A 19762-nucleotide genomic window follows, 5' to 3' on the forward strand; every position below is an offset into this window, starting at 1 on the left:
TTGTAAAGGCATGTGTGGTAAAAGCATATGTGTAGTAAAAAATGAGTAGTAAAATCTACGCATTTTAATTGAGCATGAGCTATAACACATGCGTTGTAATTGAATGCGTGGAAACAGCTGCGTTGTAATGGCTGTTTCCCATTTTATCCAGGTGTGGCATTTGTAATGCTTTAATGTGCACTGTTGCTGTCAGGGTAGGTGTACAGAGGGGTGGGTTTGCGATGCGGGATAGACAAGCCTGCTCGAGGTTTGGGGGTAATGAGGTATGATGAAGGAATATACATTGAAGCATAGCCATTTAGGAAGAGAACAGGGGGTCGGATTACAAGCAGAGCGAACATGGTATCAAATGATGGGACGACATTTAAGACAGGTAAGTGAACGGTATTAATATGGGACAGAAAATATTGGATGGGGGTTTGGGCCGTAAATGGAATGGAGATCAATGGAGTTTGGGTCTTCTCTGTCTAATGTAATAGGGAGGAAAGATATTTTAAACTACAAGGCAAGGCGCCAATATTATCATTTTTCTGAGCGCAGACCTGTCAGATCAAAGCTACCTTTAAGAAACCAGGGAGCCAGTCTGTGGTGACTGCGCCATCTCGCTCAAATGGCTGACCTGTGGGACCATGTTATGCACTGTACTGAGGACCGTCATCTTCAATCCTCCATTGTCAACAGCGACGCCGCCATTCATCCGCCGCTGTCACTATTCTGCGCCGGATCAAAGAAAAGCAATCAGCAGGTGAAAAAAATTCAGGCCGCGAGGAAGAAAGGACGTTTTTTTCCTCCTACAAGAAAGGACCTATTCAGTGTTGTCAGGAATCAGTTGGGCAGCGCGCCAGCGGTGGTCAAGAAAATGACCTGTGCGCAGATAGTGTCAACCGCTGACAGAATAAGTGATTAGAGTGTCACAACAACCCTTTACCGCAATGGCTAACCGACCTAGGCAGCCATTTTAAAGTTCAGCGGCTCTCTCTATGACTGTCCTGCCAACGCTGAGCTTCCGTCGTGTACTCTTCCGGTGTCCTCGCGACGGGCCCACATGGGGTGCTCGGTGACAGCTCTGTGGCTTTGGAGTGCGGCAGGAATTTCCTCTTAGTAGAAACGCGTGGCTGTTCTCCTGCTGTTGTGTGTTATTTATCTTTGTAGTAGAATTTTTTGGGACAAAGGTGAATGTTTTTAAAAAAAGGAGACGATGCAAAGAAAAGGAAGAAAACAAGTGGTTTGTTATACAGACATGCAGGAAGGTGGGTGTTAAAGCTTGTGAAGAATTCATTTTATTTTTTATTTTATTTATTTTATTTTATTTCATGCGATTTTATATAGCGCGAACATTACCCGAAGGTGTCAGAGCGCTTTACAAAAGAACCAGTTGCGTTACACATAAGGACTTTGGATTACATTAGTTACATAAGAGATATAAACAGGAAAAGAATTGCAAATGTACAAGTGGAGCGAAAGGAAGGAAAAAATTGCAAAAGTACATGTTGTAAAGTCACCCAAGGAAGAGATACAAACAGATAAGCTCTAAAATCAGATAGGAATGGTAGTAAGTACAAAGGTCTACTACATATACTAGTAGTTGGAAGAATGCCGCTGCCCGCGTCCCACGCAGTGGGACATCAGCAGGGCAGCATTGTAGTGGCCGCCCGTCGGAGCCTTCCCCCCTTGCTGCCTCGCGCGCGAGGCCTACGCCCACTTGGGAAGAACCCCTATCGCGTGGAGCTGGGGGCGGGCGGGGGGCGCGGCTTGATCCCTACTTAGTGGGCTCTCTCGCCCAGTTCCTCCTCTGTCTCCTGCGCGCCGCACCCAGCCTGGACACGCGTTCTTGCCCCTCGACGTGTTTTCGGTCGCGGTTTGGACTCGTCGTTTCCGATCTTGCCGCGCGCCGGGCCCTTAGTGGAGGTTTTTGGAGGCTACGAGCAACGGTGAGTCTTGCACAACCCTCCCACCCCGGCCCCGTCCCTGGGCAGTACCAGGTTGACAGGGCCCTGTGGCTCGATGGTCACGGGTGGGGGGGGGCGCGAGTGGGGCTCCTGCACGTCGGTAGGACGCTGCGGCCGGGTTTTTGGTGGCGCGCAAATAGAACGGGGCAGTCTTTAAGAGAGGCGCTATTTACAGGCTGGGAGGACGCGGGGTCGTTCGCGGGGCCCGGACGGTGTCGATCGTCGATTTGCGAGGCGGTGCATTGCAGTATAGGCTGTTAAAACACTGATCCGCTTGCAAAGCCCCAAATACTTGTTACGAAGGCTCCCACATGCATGCATGCATGAGGAATTCCTTTAGGGGGGCACGGGAGTAAACATTTGTAACGCCACATTGGTAGCCCAAACCGCTGCCTGTGCGATCGTGCGCGTGCTCCTCGCCTTGTTCCGGACACCCTCCTATCGTCCTCAGTGCCAGAAGCCAGCCCCCTTCCTTACCGTGCTGTGTGCCCCAGTTCCTTTGGATCGATTTCTGCGGAGCTGTAGCTCAATGGTAGAGTGCATGCGGTGCATGCCTGAGGCTCCGGGTTCGATTCCCGGTATTTCCCGGTATATCCGCTTCGTGCACAGTGCTGCCGACCTCGGAGCGGGGGGCCGGGGGTGCGAGAGTCGGCATTGATCGCCGGGTAGAGCTTGTGGGCATGGTGGGGCAGGTCATGTGCGGGGACCGGGGCTGGGGTCCTCAATCGCATCTGGTCGGCGTGTTTGCTGTCTCGGGGCCGCGTCCGCTTTGGGGCTTCGGGCCAAATCACTTAGTCTCCCCGTGCCTGCATGTGTTGTAAATCGGTGCTGCGCGCGCCAATATCTTCGGGTCGAGATCCCGCAAGATGAAGCATATAGGCATAGATAGGAGATCGTATGCCGGGACCGACATTTGGTTTCTGGGGCGGGGCGGGTCGGTGGTCATCTGCTGCCCCGGGGCCGCGACCGCTGGTGATGTCGTCAGTTTGCCCCCTGGGGGCTCCAGGATGGTGCTGTAGGCCCTGGGGGGTAACATCCGGCACCGGGTAGAGGGCGCGCAGGAGTTAGCTGTGTGAGTGCGCTGCCCCCCCCCCCCTCACAGTCTATATATACACTACTGCCGTAAGAGGTTTCGCACGGCGCATTTGCCTCCATTCGGCCAGCTGATCCGTGCTAATTATAAAGAGAATGGAGCATGTTGTAGTGTGTTACCTCTTTAAGGGTGGCCTTTGGCCTTCGTGCTAAGATGTTTTTTCGCGCCGGTTCCTCCTCGCTGCCCTGCACACCGGGTTTCTTCACGCCGTGCCTTTTGTTTGCGGTTGGTGTGGTTCGGTGGGCAGCAGACTGTGTTGAATGTTTGGTTCTTGAATGCACCAGCGATCGCTACAATGAGTGCAATAAATATGATGGTGTCCTCTGTTGTTTTCAGACTGAGACCACTGGCCACGTTCGTTTGGACCGTTCGCTACCTTGCTTGCCGAAGTCGGTTGGTGGCCTTGCGGTTTTTCGAGGATGTTCAGTTTCTTTTGTGGTATTTGGGGGAGTCATACTCCTGCCGGCTCTTGTGGGTTCGCTGAGGTCGGCAAGGATGTTTTGGTTGTTCCGAGGGCTGCTCTACTCTCTACCGGGTCGGGCCTGCATGGCTGATTGCATGTCGATGATTGTACGCATTTGCGCGTATTCTATTTTCGGAATGGTCTACTTCTATTGTGTTCCATGCTTGCATGGTGAGGTTTGGCGAACCAGCCAACGTTTGCAGTGGTGCACAGGTGTTTATTGAAGTTGAATATATAAAACTGCGCTGGGCGTCATGTGATTCAGGGCGAGTCACTTAATCCCCCGTTCCTGGGTGTGATCGGTGCTCGGGTGGAGCGCTCTAGTGCCCGCGCTGGATGCCCACTGCAGGCGGGGGGTTCGGGTCGCGACCGGGTGGCGTCGTGCATCCCTGGGCACATCCGCGATTGTGCAGCGCTCCCCCCCCCGCGTCCTCGCTCCTACGACTGTAGCGTCCTTCCCCCTCTGCCACATTCACCAGAGTTAGAACGGTGGCCCCACGGTGCGCGAGAGGTGGCAGTCACTGGGCACCGTGATGTATAGGTGGCTTGATTGACCAGGATAACTAACGGATGGAAGCGGTCTCGCGGGTCGAGACCGTGCTATATAAATGCGCGGAACATTTGTGGTCTGGCTGATCCCGCGTTGGAGCCTTCAGACGCACGGGCATGCCACCCTGAATGCACCTGATCTCGTCCGATCTTTGAAGCTAAGCAGGGCGGGCCTGGTCAGTTCTTGGATGGGAGACCGCCTGGGAATACCAGGTGTGGTGGGCATTTCCAATACCTGCGATTCGAGTCGCGATATATCAGTATGCAGCATTATATTTAAAGCCACGTTCGCATATTTAGTTTACCATGCTGACCGGCTGCCTGCACGCATTGTCTTTGCCGTGATAGCATACGTTTTAGTTTTATCGTTGGATTCAGACCGTCGGGGATCTAAGGTTGCACCATCTGTAAGTGTAATGTTTTGGGGCTTATGCTGCTTACCTATACTTGAGCTGGGGGCATGGTCAGTGTATCTCAATCTATTCTTGCAGTTCCCGGGGCCAGGGCAGCAATTCTGCAACTCTAACAGCCCTTTTGCTTTATGCCCAAACCAGCCCTGCTTTTATTTACTGGGCTACACCCAGACACTTCTGTTTCTGGGGATGGGGTATGTGTGGGCACCTAAACCACACTAAATGGTGGTACATCTTGGGGCATGCTAAAATGCACCCAGACGGTAATTACTTTTGCTGGTGTTGGGCCTGCACACTGCAGTCCGAACCATTCTTGCATTGACATATTATGGGGCATATTTCTTGCACCCCAACGTTGTTTGATATTGAGATTTGTTTCTTGCTTAAATCGGCGCACTGGTTTGTGTGCAGTCAGTTAGATGTCCGTAACAAGAGATTGCCAGAGGAATTCATGCCTTCATGGGCACTGGTCACCAGTCCGCATGTAGGAGAGTAGGTTCTGCACTTATGTATACACTGGTTCTGCCCATAGTCGGGTCAGGGCCCCAGTCTCTCGGCTCTCTCTAAACGACTTGGTGGGCATATTAGATGCACTAATGATTTGCAGCGCCTGCATCCAGCGGCCCCCGGTGGGGTCAGGGCATGTTCTTTGGCGTCTAGGTACACAGGCGGGCAGAGATGCTGACGAGGCCTGAGGGGGGCGGTGTGTGCTTTGCTATTGCCCGCCTCCCAATGCTTATGCGTACTAACAGCACGGCTGCTTTTAGCAAAAAGCTAAACTCACGCAGACACCATCATGCAACCCTCAATACATAATTAAGTCCTGTTAAAGGACTACGTGATTGCTTGCTTACTGCGTTTTGGAAAGTGGCGCTTGTGTACACAGGATGTGGAGGGATATGCAGGCTTTGTTTGTTTTCAGTTCTCTTGGGCCTTCGATAGCTCAGTGGATAGAGCGGAGGACTGTAGTGGGGGAGCTGACACCCAGAACCGAAGTCGGTGTAGAGCACCCACCACTATATGTGGGGGGCATGATAAAAAATGCAAGTCATGTAGCTACCAATTTCGCAGCATGACAACGTAAAACATTTTTAGTAAATGTGTTGTGGCTAGAAGTCGGGAACATAAAGTCGTTTCTGGAAAATGTCATAGCAGTCCGTTAATTATAGTTGTAGTCACCTGCCGCATAATTTTGACGATCAGAAAGAAATGGACGGTTGATGAACCTTCTGCCCTTTGTAAGGAGCGGGGTAGTTGGGAATTAGTATTAATGTATTATGTGCACCTCGTGAATAGTCAAGTTGTCATAAGGAATGCTAAGGTATTGAGTGCAGCTTGTCATACAGCTCATCTAGGTACATTGAAATGTTAGTGTATCGCTTGGGGGGGGGGGTTGGATCCCAGATACGTGTGGACGCCTGCATTGCTGAAGAGAGGATTTCCACGTGGGGGTTACCGCGTAGGAAAAAAGAGGATTTCACCTGGTTTGTCACAACAATTTTCTCTAGGGTTCATGGTTCCTCAAGTAGTTAGACTGGCTCCATGCTAGCGCTCCCACTTTCAATACTGATTTCATTTGTGCCACGTGCACAGCATAGGGTGCCAGACGTGTGCTAAATTGTAGAGTCGGGCCTGGTGGCCTAGGGGATTGTAATGGCCTGGGTTTGACCTCATGGCCACTGTTTTGATACATATTACACAGGTTTGAGTTATATGAACCATTGAACAACAAAGCCAGAATAAGACTTCATCACCTATTCACTGTAACTTACACCCTGCTAAAAAATCCTTTATACAGAGTAGTGTTTAATCTTCAGCTAGTGACTGCAAGTGGGGCATACCTGAATACCCTTCTGGAGACATGACTATAAGGAAAGCAGGAACAATGTAGGTGCCGCTGGCAAATCAGTCCTGTGCGGCGTTCCGGCCAGGCTGCTTTCACCGTAGGCTAGTCCAGAGCTTTGCAATTCAGTCCGTCCTGCAGCCATAACGTTCTCACCTCATACGCCTTCCGGCAAGCTGTGAGGTGCCGACTGGGAGCGGTATGTCAGGTTCAAGTGCGCCGCCCGTTTGCGACATTGTTCAGGACCAGCTTTCAAGGTTTTGGAGCGCGGTGGGTGCTCTGGGCGAACAGGTTGATATGCCTGGCGAGCATTCAGTTTGTATCCTAACTACAAAACGTAATAGGCAGAAGAAATCAAGCAATAACGATTGGTCACTCTAGTTTATGCTTTTATGGGAGCAAAAAGACAAAAAAAAAAAAAAAAAAAAAAAAGTGTGAGGATATATTGTACTTTGGAGCGTTTAAGTAGTCCCTGCTACTTTCAATAGAAGCATTAACTTGGAGGTGGAATGATCCACCGAGCACCCAGTAACATGATGTGAGTAACGCTGCTCTGGGGGAACCAACATTTTATCCCATCCCGAACTTTGAAGCATTTGTAGCTATAGGGTTATAAGAAAAATGCCCTGTCAAGCCAGATATCAAAAGGGCAAGAACCAGGGGCGGTCAATGAACATATTGGCCTTGAGCGTATAGGATGAGCAATCAACCCGTATTTATTCATAATTCCTTCCGTGTGAACCCCTCAACATATATTTTCTCGTGTTTGGAAATGGGGGACATATTTACTTTCTAAATCCCAGACTGCCACAACTCCTACAACAAATGCCGCGTCTCAAATAAGTTCACTCACTCTAGATGTGTTTTAAACACAAGTGGCGCTAGGAAAACCCATAATATCTAATCACATATAAGCGTGTTTTTCATTATGTGGAAAGGCAATCGAACAACTCTGGTGTGATGCCTCTAGACAACTGTTGGTTTGCATATGAAGAGAGAAGTCTCAGCGCCTTATCAATATGCAGTGATTCTGGAAAATCACTTAATCTCCCTGTGCCTAATAGAAAAGTGTGTGTCCCTGGGGTGGCGTTAGTTGGCGTGCAGGTAAAGCGCGCAAACACTCGATATCTTGCTGGTCGCGCAGCAGTACCATACATTTTAAAGTTTACCTTGGAGGCTGTTTTCATTCCTGAAAGCCGTGAACCAGATGCCCCTTCACTATTCACACCATCGCCCCCCAGCTTTCCTCCGATTCCTGTCTGCATGTTGAACATGCATGTCTTTGATATGGCGAACGTACCCCTTGCTTTACTAGGCGATGCGGTAGATTCCCGGTAGAATGCGGGAGGGATAAGCTTCAGGGATAAGGCCAGGACCTTTCTGGAAGGGGCATTCTCCTTCGACCTGGTCGAACTGGGAAAGGAAGGAAGGAGGGCTCGATAACTCTTTATTCTACCTGCGGTGGCACGTCTTGCCAGGAGTGATTGGCAAAGGTTTTGCCTTCAGCCAGCCTAGGTTAACACCCATCCCTACAAGCCAATTGTTCATGGTGGTATCGGGCCGCATTTACACAGCGCAGTATTTGGCCCCTGGGGTAGTCAGTGTCGCGAATTACTAAAATTCCCTGAACTGAAGGTGTGGCCGGGTTTTACACGAGCAGAAGTTTGGGAGTGCAAGCCTCCACCTAGGGGGTGGTTGGCTGAATCTGATGAACTACTTCAAACGGTTCACAGCACTGCACGGGGGAGAGTGGCAATGCCCTGTGCATACTTCAACCAGACACCGGGAATGGTATGCCCTCACCTACATGTGCGTAGCACCTTCTGAAATAAGCAGGACCAGAGATGTGCTGCTCTCCACTGGCATTTGACAGGTTAATGGACAAGGCTAGCGGAAAAGCCAGATGTATGGTCATGAGTTAAGGTGGTCGTGACCGAGGCACTGGCAGGATAGAGACACTGCCAATTATGGGTTAGGAACGAAATTATAACTGGGGCTCACAACAAATTATTTGATAGCAATGGGAAGTTTCCTTTCAAGCCATGATGTCGGTGCCACGACTTACCTACAGCACGGCAACAAGGTCTGTAGGCAAAGATATTGTCTCCTTTCAGCAGCAATAGAGTCCAAAGCTAGCTGCTATTCAACAAGCAAGGAATTGGATACGCTGTCCCTGTGGAGAGTAAGGAAAGAGTGGGATAACAGCGGTTACAGAACAGGACCCATTATTTAGCCCACTAAAAGCTGGCTCGCAGGGGCGGGCACCCATAAACAGCGATAGGAGGAAGGGGGGCTCTGGCAGCGACGGTAGCCTCCCCAGAGCTGTGGCGGAGTTACAGGGCGATCTGGATGCAGACTGGTACAGTAAGGGTACCTCTGCGACAGGCGGTACAGTAAGGGTACCCCTGTCCGGCACAGTAAGGGTGCCCGAGCCAAGGTCCAGGAGCCGAAGGGGGTTCTGGGAAGACCGCGACGGCGCCCCGTTAGTCCTTCGGGCGGTTGGGGGGCCTGACCAACCGGGGGTGGCCACAACACGCTCCGCCCCTGTCGGAAGGGGCGGGAGTAGGAGGCAGATCACGTGACCCAGTGGATGATCTGCAGATATTTATGTGCCACACTGCCGGGCATCGACCCACCGTGTGTGCTGGCTCACCAGGCGGGCGGGCAGCAAGGGGCTGCCTGCCCTGGATCGCCCGTAAGATAACCCAATTTTATTATCATACTGTGTTGTATGAAATAAACCTGCAGCAGTTCTTCACCCACAAATAAAGTGTCAGTGTAATCCTTGGGTGATGTCTGTGTATGCGTGTTGACTGAAGCGGATGACGGTGTGGTCACTATGCCGCTGCCCGCGTCCCACGCAGTGGGACATCAGCAGGGCAGCATTCTAGTGGCCGCCCGTCGGAGCCTTCCCCCCTTGCTGCCTCGCGCGCGAGGCCTACGCCCACTTGGGAAGAACCCCTATCGCGTGGAGCTGGGGGCGGGCGGGGGGCGCGGCTTGCTCCCTACTTAGTGGGCTCTCTCGCCCAGTTCCTCCTCTGTCTCCTGCGCGCCGCACCCAGCCTGGACACGCGTTCTCCCACCCTTTCCTCTTACCCCGCGTGTCAGGCTCAGCGCGGTATTGGAATGTTTAATTTTTCTTTTTTGCGTTGCAGGCGGAGTTACAGGGCGATCTGGATGCAGACTGGTACAGTAAGGGTACCTCTGCGACAGGCGGTACAGTAAGGGTACCCCTGTCCGGCACAGTAAGGGTGCCCGAGCCAAGGTCCAGGAGCCGAAGGGGGTTCTGGGAAGACCGCGACGGCGCCCCGTTAGTCCTTCGGGCGGTTGGGGGGCCTGACCAACCGGGGGTGGCCACAACACGCTCCGCCCCTGTCGGAAGGGGCGGGAGTAGGAGGCAGATCACGTGACCCAGTGGATGATCTGCAGATATTTATGTGCCACACTGCCGGGCATCGACCCACCGTGTGTGCTGGCTCACCAGGCGGGCGGGCAGCAAGGGGCTGCCTGCCCTGGATCGCCCGTAAGATAACCCAATTTTATTATCATACTGTGTTGTATGAAATAAACCTGCAGCAGTTCTTCACCCACAAATAAAGTGTCAGTGTAATCCTTGGGTGATGTCTGTGTATGCGTGTTGACTGAAGCGGATGACGGTGTGGTCACTATGTCAGTGTTAGAGATAAAGGGGGAGAAGAGAAGAAAGTAAATGGGACAGATCTGTCGGAGGGAGAGAGGTTCGCGCAGCAGGGCAGTTGTGTTTTTAATTAATCTAGCGCTGTGCAGCTTAGAGCCAGAGATATGATTCCAGAACGTGGAACAGTCCCAATACTGCAAGTCCGTGCAAGTCGCAAAAAATATTCTATTAAGTGATACGAAAAACTTTGATACAATTCTAGGAATACATTTGCAAACTTGGTGAATTAATAATATGATTTAATCAAAAGTCAAATGAAGAATGATACCACCAAAAATGGTTAGTGGGCGAAAAACCTGAAACCTGACCTGGGATGTTTCTAAAGCAAAGATTATTTGAGGATTGTTCTAATTTGTGCCCTTTCCACACACAATATTCATAGTTTACAAAGCTTTCTCACACTTCTGATGTTCATGGGTTGGTTGAGGTACGTTTTTTTCGCGCGGGACAAAGGGAGTTGAAAACTGATCAAATCTCAAATTTCTAACAGGGAGGCTGACAGGTAATGAATGTTGGTGGACGGAGCACGGTTTTCATAAAAGTGTCCACAGCTGACCTTATTTCTAAGTCTAGATGAGACCACCACTTACTTGGATGGGATCTGTTCATGAATGGGGTCTAAGCTCTTCTTCTCTGCTTTGTGAAAGATGGAGAGCGCCCCCAGTAGAGCTACCAGACCTGGTGGGCCATAGTCTACTCTTCCTTCTTCTCTCCTCCTAAGTTTGGTACATTTCTTCGTGTTCCAACCTCTGGATGTGAGGGAAGAGGTGAGTATTGTCCAACTCATCCTAGGGAGCGGAGGGCCTTGGCAGTCCTTCGAATCAGAGAAACTACCCTACTTGTCCGGGTTTTTAGGAGTAAGGTTAAGTCATTCTGCAAAGCAGAATTGAAACCTATGCTCTTGCTTCGACAGGTGTCTCTAAAGTCCGAAAATATTTAAGTAATTTATGTGTTTCTTTCATGCAGCACAGGAAGAGGTCGGCTGTGTGTTCCAAGCAGAGGGGAAACAGAAAGGAAAGGATGGCAGGGGCATTTACAAGGCAACAACTGGGACAGGCCAGACATAGAAGTAAGACTAAAGGCTTTAGTCCTACTTTTATGTCGGGCTTGTCCCGGTTTTAGCTACTCAAAATCTGGCCACCCTAAAAAGTGGTGGCTTAGGTTATTCAGGGCTCAGCTCTGTGCAGGTGTGGGAATAGTGGAGCGGGACCCAGCTCTGTGAAGAACATATGCATCTCCATGACCATCCATGGATAAGAGCCCAATTATTCCCTACTTGGAGGCTTTTCTGTTCTAATTCCCCTGTGCAATTTCCTTTTGTGGTCTTGTCCTAATAAAATGTGGAACTCTTGAGAGTCAGTTTGCCTGTCCATAGATCTTTTGCTAGCCCGGTATTTGTAAAGCGCAAGCTAATCACCCCTAAGGGTCTCAAGGCGCTGGGGACCGTCGGTGGCCGTCGGGAAGATTAAGTGAGCTATGGCCCAGATTCACATGGTGTTGGGCTGAGCTGCCGCTGGCGATCGAACCGTGAGCCACGTGCCCCGGAGTCAGCCACCCTGGCTGTTGCACCACACCTTTCCCGAGACAGTTGGATTATGTGGGCTGAGCAGCAAGGATGCTGCTCCTGGTGGGGCTGAACAGCTCAACTGCTGAACCTATTTTCCTACTTACCATCCTGTAACTTAACTTAATTAACATCTTACCTATAACCTACTTCATGTCTACCTCTGGACTTCTTTTAGATTACATCAATGGCGACAATTTGAAGAAAATAACCTGCATGTTGTGAAAGATAAAGTGTACCTAGAACTAGTTAAACTGAGGTGAAGAAACTTGAATTCAAGAGAAGAGGAACGCACTCTAAGCCCCACCAGTGTCCGTACCATCGGACATCCCCCTGCCAGGGCGTGCATCTCTCGAAAAGGACTGGAAAACCACTGAACAACACACTGCCAGGGTGTGAGTCTGTTACCTACAATGACTGGCAAGACATCAGAAAACCCCCTGCCAAAGTGTGTATCTGGCATCACCAAAGACTGGCAAACCAGCAGAGAACCCACTGTCAGAGTTCAAATCTGTTATTTACATAGAATGGCAAGACATTTTACAAGTGCTGCAGTCATAACATTACTTTCTAATCAAATTTTCCTGGCTCTACTGATGCGAAGTGAACCAGCAGTTCCTTGCTGCGTGTGAAGTGAGGGTAGTACATGAACGTTAACGAGGCGCAAGGCGCTTACTTTTGAGGAGCCAGCAGTGGCATGCAGTGTCAACATTGGGGGCTTTGGGGGCAGTCGAGCACAGCGAGGTCTGCCCCCCGGGCAGATTGGGAGGGGGGGAGGAGTGGCCGGTGAGCGGCCATTTTGTAGGTTTTTGGGCTACAATATGGGGTACTAGCCCAATTGTAGCCCAATTTTTGTAAACATAGCCCAAGGGGTATATAGGGCATTTTCGTGCCTCCCCAGCCACCATTTTAGGCTTACCTATAACCTACTTCATGTCTACCTCTGGACTTCTTTTGGATTACATCAATGGCGACAATTTGAAGAAAATAACCTGCATGTTGTGAAGGATAAAGTGTACCTACAACTAGTTAAATTGAGGTGAAGAAACTTGAATTCAAGAGAAGAGGAACGCCCTCTAAGCCCCACCAGTGTCCGTACCATCGGACATCCCCCTGCCAGGGCGTGCATCTCTCGAAAAGGACTGGAAAACCACTGAACAACACACTGCCAGGGTGTGAGTCTGTCACCTACAATGACTGGCAAGACATCAGAAAACCCCCTGCCAAAGTGTGTATCTGGCATCACCAAAGACTGGCAAACCAGCAGAGAACCCACTGTCAGAGTTCAAATCTGTTATTTACATAGAATGGCAAGACATTTTACAAGTGCTGCAGTCATAACATGACTTTCTAATCAAATTTTCCTGGCTCTACTGATGCGAAGTGAACCAGCAGTTCCTTGCTGCGTGTGAAGTGAGGGTAGTACATGAACGTTAACGAGGCGCAAGGCGCTTACTTTTGAGGAGCCAGCAGTGGCATGCAGTGTCAACATTGGGGGCTTTGGGGGCAGTCGAGCACAGCGAGGTCTGCCCCCCGGGCAGATTGGGAGGGGGGGAGGAGTGGCCGGTGAGCGGCCATTTTGTAGGTTTTTGGGCTACAATATGGGGTACTAGCCCAATTGTAGCCCAATTTTTGTAAACATAGCCCAAGGGGTATATAGGGCATTTTCGTGCCTCCCCAGCCACCATTTTAGGCTTACCTATAACCTACTTCATGTCTACCTCTGGACTTCTTTTGGATTACATCAATGGCGACAATTTGAAGAAAATAACCTGCATGTTTGTGAAGGATAAAGTGTACCTACAACTAGTTAAATTGAGGTGAAGAAACTTGAATTCAAGAGAAGAGGAACGCCCTCTAAGCCCCACCAGTGTCCGTACCATCGGACATCCCCCTGCCAGGGCGTGCATCTCTCTACAATGACTGGCAAGACATCAGAAAACCCCCTGCCAAAGTGTGTATCTGGCATAACCAAAGACTGGCAAACCAGCAGAGAACCCACTGTCAGAGTGCAAATCTGTTATTTACATAGAATGGCAAGACATTTTACAAGTGCTGCAGTCATAACATGACTTTCTAATCAACTTTTCCTGGCTCTACTGATGCGGAGTGAACCAGCAGTTCCTTGCTGCGTGTGAAGTGAGGGGAGTACATGAATGTTAACGAGGCGCAAGGCGCTTACTTTTGAGGAGCCAGCAGTGGCATGCAGTGTCAACATTGGGGGCTTGGGGGGTAGCCGGGCACGGCGAGGTCTGTCCCCTGGGCAGATTGGGAGGTGGGGGGAGGAGTGGCCGGCGAGCGGCCATTTTGTAGGTTTTTGGGCTACAATATGGGGTACTAGCCCAATTGTAGCCCAATTTTTGTAAACATAGCCCAAGGGGTATATAGGGCATTTTCGCACCTCCCCAGCCACCATTTTAGGTTTGGTGACCTGGTGGCTGGGAACGCTGTCACAAGCTTAGGTTTTTGTCAGGCGTAGTGCTTCGTTCTTGGTTTGCTGTGGCTTTTCCTTTCTGATAGAGAATGGCCAGCACTGATCCTCGAGTGGTGGAGGCAATGCGTCTGCTCCAGGAGGTGGGGCGGATGGATCTCTTGGTCCTCAATGCGGTCGCGCCCCCGCGACCGGTGAGGCGCGCGGCTGCCGGGGTGGCAGCCGCCGTCACGGCATGCTCGCCCCCCAGGAAGGCGGATTCCGCAAAGGTGAGCGGGAGGGGCCGCGCGTTGCTTCGGAGCGCGGCCCCGACGTCTGAGGATGTGGCGCTTGGGGTCGCGGGAGGCGCGGGGGAAGATGCGCACTCCCTATTTCGGTCGGCAGGGAAAGTGTCCCGGCGGTGGAGCGCGTCCCGCGTCTCTCCGCCGGGTAGGCCTGGTTATGGGGGCTGCTCGTATGTGAGGAGAGCGGCCCCAGCGGCGCGATATTCTGGGGCAGCGGGCCACATGGGTAGCGGAGCGGCCCTGTTGCAGGAGGAGGCGGGAGGTCAGTGAGGCAGAGTGCACGAGGCACGCACTGCCTGCAGTGTTCAAGGGAGGCGGGGTGGGGGGAAGCAGGCTCGGTGGGGAGAGAGGCTGGGAAGATTGACTAGCAGAGAGGGAGCCCGGCACGTGGCTCCCCTCTGAGGTCACGTTTGGAGAGGGGCCGCTCCCGTGTCAGAAGAGCGGTCCCTGTTAAGGCACAAAGCCAGGCATCGGTACTGGGGGCCACAGAGGGGGTTGGGGGTCAAATGGTGGAGGAGACTCAGTTAGAGGTAGTGGAAAGGGGGTGGCAAGTTTCCCAGGCGGGGAGGGAGGGAGGGGTGTTTGACTTGGGGGTGCAGGTCTTATCTGCAGGTGTGGTAGGGGCAGGGGAGCACATGAATATTGGGGGGAGTGTGGGGGCCCCTGAGGGGGCGGCAGGGGTAGCAGATGGGGCCTCTCCCTTACTTATAGAGTCGGACGGAAGCGACCGAGATTGGGCGTGTTCAGACATTTTCCCATCTTGGGCGGAGGGTGTTTCGGGGGTGCCGGGGAGGGCGACGCAGGATGGATTTCCCTTGGGTACCGGCCAAGAGGTTTTGGACAAGGGGGTTGAGGATGATTCGGCGCAGTGGGGGGGTGAGGACTTGGGAGAGGGGGTGCGGAGCAAAGTTTTCGGAGGGGTCTGGGACGGGGGGATGGGAGTGGAGTGAAGGGGAAGTGGACGTGGGGGACGTGGAGGAGGTTGTAGATTTGAGCGCGGTGGGGAGGGCATGGGTTGCGTGCACTTTGGGGGGGCGAGTAAGAGGGGTTGGGATGGGAAAAAGAAGAGAGGTAGGCCCAGCACCCCAGACCATTCCTTTTTGTTGCGGGCGGTGGAGCAACGCACAGATCGTCGCGGGGGCCAGACTTGGTAGGGCTGGGAGTGGCCCCTTGGCACAAAGGAGAAGGGAGGGTGGAGCCTCGGGCGACGTACCCAGTACCGTCGAGGGGTCCCGGGTGGCTGGCACAAGTAGGCCCGGAACGGGCTTGCCGGCCCCAACACCCATGGGGTCGCAGCGCCCCGGGGGACAACGCAGTCGACGGAGCAACCCTGCAGAGGAGCTGTGATTGTCTCGCAGAGTTCATTCTGCGCCACCAGCGGGGAGCGCTGGGGGCGTGAGGCAGGAGGAATTAGATTATGAGGAGGATAGTATGGAAGAGGGAGAGGTGCGAGATGTTGACACGGCGGGAGAGGGGGGACGAGTAATGTTGTGTCTAGTATTTTCCAGGTGTCACGATGCCCGGCGCTGCCCATGGGTCGGACATCAAGATGGGAGGACAGATCGGACCCTCAGCCAGGACGCAGGGTGGAACGGAGGACGGAGGCATTGGTGCCAGTTAAACGATCTTTGCTCGGGCGTCCAGTGATGGTGTCAGTGGGCGTGGGTGGGGCTGAGGGAGGGGAGGGGGGTAGGTTAAACAAAGGTGCTTCCGTGGTGGACGTTGGGGTAGGAACCGAGGATGCAGGTAAGGGTGCGGCTGATGGGCCAGGTAAGAAGGTCAAAGATGTGGAGAGCATGACGGACAAGAAGGTGACGGGGGAGGCTCAGACAGGGGAAGGGGAGACAAAGTTGGAGAGCAAGGAGGTGAAAATAAAACGGTTGCCATACATGGGGTGACTAAACCTTTGGGTGCACATCTGATGTTATCCACCAAATAAAAGATCTGGAAAGGGGAATATGTGGAGATGCTTAAACTCCTCCATAGGGAAGTGAGGGCAAAGGAAGGTTCCAAAGAGGAGGAATTCGAGTTGGCAAAAAGGCCGAAGGTGCCGTTGACAATAGAAAATTGGAAAGCGGCTTTTCTCATATACGCTAGCGTATATTGTGAAAAATTCCCGGACCGGTCGGTGGCCATGTTTAAGTACATGGACGTCATCAGGAAGGCGCAAATTACGGGTGGTGGCTACGCCTGGGCGCAGTACGATGAGGAATTCCGGGCACACATGGCGTGGGACCAGGAGGCAAAATGGGGAGAGCTTGATTCTGATTTGTGGCAACATACGATGGGGCTAGCGGGGTCTGGTAAAACTATTTTTACGGCTAGCGGGCTTCCGCTTGTGTATCGACCCTTTCGAGGAGGCCCCACCCGTGGGGGGGTGGGGGGAACAGGCAGAGGACAGTTGGGGGCAAAAGGGGCTTGTTGGGATTTCAACAAAGGGTTGTGCACGAGGGAGTATTGCCGTTTCCGACATGATTGCTCCGGGTGTGGAGGAAGAAATGCTTTGGTCAACTGTTGGGGCAGCCAGGGACAGGTGCAGGGCTCCCAGCAGTGGCAGTCAGGAGGTTTTAAAGCAGAGGGTCAGCAGCAGCAGCAGCAGATGGGAGGGGGGCGAGGGGCTAAGGGGCCTGGGTCCAAGGGCTCCTACTCCGGTTAATGTGGAGAACCTGTTGGCAGCCTTGCAGGGGTATCCGGAGAGGGAGGCTGCGGAGCGGTTGAGTGTGGGGTTTCAGGAGGGTTTCAGACTCGGGTACAAGGGGTCTAGGGTGTGGAGGTGGTCGGACAATCTAAAATTGGCAAGAGAGCACTCTCAGGTAGTGCAAGACAAGCTTGATAAGGAAGTGCGTGAGGGCCGCATGGCGGGTCCCTTTCATGACTGGCGTTTACCTAATTTGATTGTGTCACCCATTGGTGTTGTGCCTAAAAAAGAGCAAGGTCAGTTTCGGCTCATTCAACACTTGTCGTGGCCTGAAGGAGGGTCAGTGAACGATTTCATTGACGAGCGGGAGGCCGCTGTGTCGTATTCGTCTGTTGATGTAGCCATGTCACTGGTAGTGACCGCGGGCGCAACAGCAATGATGGCAAAGTGTGACATAAAGTCGGCTTTCCGGCTGCTTCCAGTTCACCCGGATGACTGGGATCTTTTGGGCATCCAGTTTGGCGGTCACTGGTACGTGGACAAAGCGTTGCCGATGGGATGCTCTATGTCATGTGCGCTTTTTGAGTGTTTTAGCACGTTCCTACAATGGTTGTTTACGCACGGGTTACCAAGGAGTTACGCACTACCTGGATGACTTCTTTTTTGTAGGCACCTGAGGCTCCATGGACTGCCAGACAGCTCTGGACAGTTTCAATGAGATCATGAGGGAACTAGGCATGCCGTTGGCTCCCGAGAAGACGATGGGACCCAGCATGGCCCTTTATTTTTTGGGAATTGAATTGGATTCACGGTTGATGGAGGCATGCCTTCCGGTAGATAAAAAGCAGAAAATGTTGGGGCTGGTGGAGACCATGTTGGCAAAGCAAAATGTCACGTTGAAGGACATACAAGTACTGCTGGGGCACCTCAATTTTGCCTATAGGGTGGTCAGAGTAGGGCGGACTTTTTGTAGGCGACTTTGTAGGGCACTGGTGGGGCAGAGGCCTCCGCATCATCACGTACGACTGTCAGCGGGAGTGTGTGAGGACTTGAGGATGTGGCAGTTTTTCTTGCGACATTTCAATGGCGTTCCTTTGACGAGGGAGGCTGACATGCTGTGGGATGTTCAAATTTTTTCGAATGCAGCAGGGAATACTGGATTTGGTTTGTCTGACAAGGGAGGTGGTGTGCCGAGCAATGGCCTGAGGAGTGGTTGAAAGGGGGCAGGAGCATTGCTTTCTTGGAATTTTTCCCTCTGGTGGTGGCAATCACACTTTGGGGGGAACTCCTGGCGCATAAGAAAGTCACTTTCCGAATTGACAATATGGCGGTGGTGCACATTGTAAATCGCCAGTCTGCCAGAGATGAGCAGGTTCTGAAGTTGTTGAGGGTCTTCGTCCTGGGATTGTTTGAGGCATGCTATTGCTTTTTTTGCACGGTGCATGTTCCAGGGGTGGACAATGACATTGCGGATGCTCGTTCGCAGTGGGGGAGGTTCCATGGGCTCGCCAAGGATGCGGACAGGACCCCGACCAGAATGCCGCACCAGCTGTGGTATGTAGGCAACACAGGATGTTGCAACTGGTTCTAGGTTCCCTGGCCCACTCCACGAAAGCCGCGTATCGGACGGCATGGGAGGATTTCTTATGTTCTGGTGCAAGGCGGCAGGCCTCGTTAGTGGCTAGGCAGTAAGATGTTATTCAGTTTATCTTGGGCTTGGTGGAGAAGGGTCTTACGAAAGTGACGATAGCAGGCAAGCTAGCGGGAATTGCTTTTGTCGGGAAGCTATTGTGGGGCTATGCCCCCTCTGCGGGGGAACTTGGGACACGTATATTGGAAGGTTGGGCGCGGGAATGTGGGCGCGCATCCCGGGTGCAGAATCCTTTATCATGGGAGCTGTTGCAGGGGGTGATTGGGGTTTTGCCTGGTCTTTGTTATGACATGGGGGAGGTGATACCTTTCTCCACACTGATGTCATGGATGTTTTTCGGGGCTTTTCGGGTCTCGGAGCTGTTGGGGACTAAAGTGGAGCAGGGGTTGTCTTGGAGGGAGGTTTCTTTTAGTGCCAATAGTGTTCACATTTGGCTCAGGAAGGCTAAGACGGATCAGAGGGGCAGGGGCAAATGGGTCTATTTGTCAAAGGGGCTGGCGCCGCAGATTGTCCTTTTCAGTGGGGCTTGAGGTGGAGGTCTTCTTCTGGGGCTGTGGGGGGTTTGGTCTTTAGGCATGGGGATGGGCGGTGTGTCAAGGCTTTGCTGCTTTTAGCGGTAATGGGGAAAGCATTGGGCAGACTGGGGATCGATGGAAAGGCTTTTGGGACGCATTTGTTCCGGATTGAGGCAGCTTCAGAAGCTCACTCTAGGGGCTGGGAGCGAGGGGACATTACGAGGTTGGGCAGGTGGTCTTCGGACTGTTATCAACGTTATGTGCACAGCGTACATGGGGGGTATAGCGCGTTTGTTCTTCTTTTCCTGCTGTTCACTCATGTTTCTCGTTGCAGGTTCGTTAATGGGTCCCCTCGTCAGGGAGATGTCCATTTGGATTGTCGGACATTCTTTTGTGAAACGGGCGCAGTTCCAGGTCCGCTCGAGCTATTTTGGGGAAAATTTGGGGTTTAATAAAGATCTGTTTTCCGTGGGTTGGCGTGGCAGGGGCGGTATGCGGTGGAGTGAGCTATTGCAGGTTCTCAACAGGATTTTGGTGGCTGGTAAGTGCCCTGATGTTCTCGTACTTCACTTAGGCGAAAACAACATGGTCAGGGAGACGGGCTTGGCACTTATGCATTGCATGAAGAGGGATTTGGCTTTGATTAAACCTCGGTGGGCTGGTTGTTCTATT

General features: G+C 52.3%; 1 pseudogene; it reads left to right on the forward strand.

The window, feature by feature from the left end:
• The first annotated feature begins 4161 nt into the window (after positions 1–4161).
• LOC146799588 (5S ribosomal RNA) lies at positions 4162–4279 on the forward strand (annotated as a pseudogene).
• The last annotated feature ends 15483 nt before the right edge of the window (positions 4280–19762 follow it).

This window comes from Triturus cristatus, chromosome 9 (assembly GCF_964204655.1).
Source record: "Triturus cristatus chromosome 9, aTriCri1.1, whole genome shotgun sequence".
Classification (NCBI taxonomy): Eukaryota; Metazoa; Chordata; class Amphibia; order Caudata; family Salamandridae; genus Triturus; species Triturus cristatus.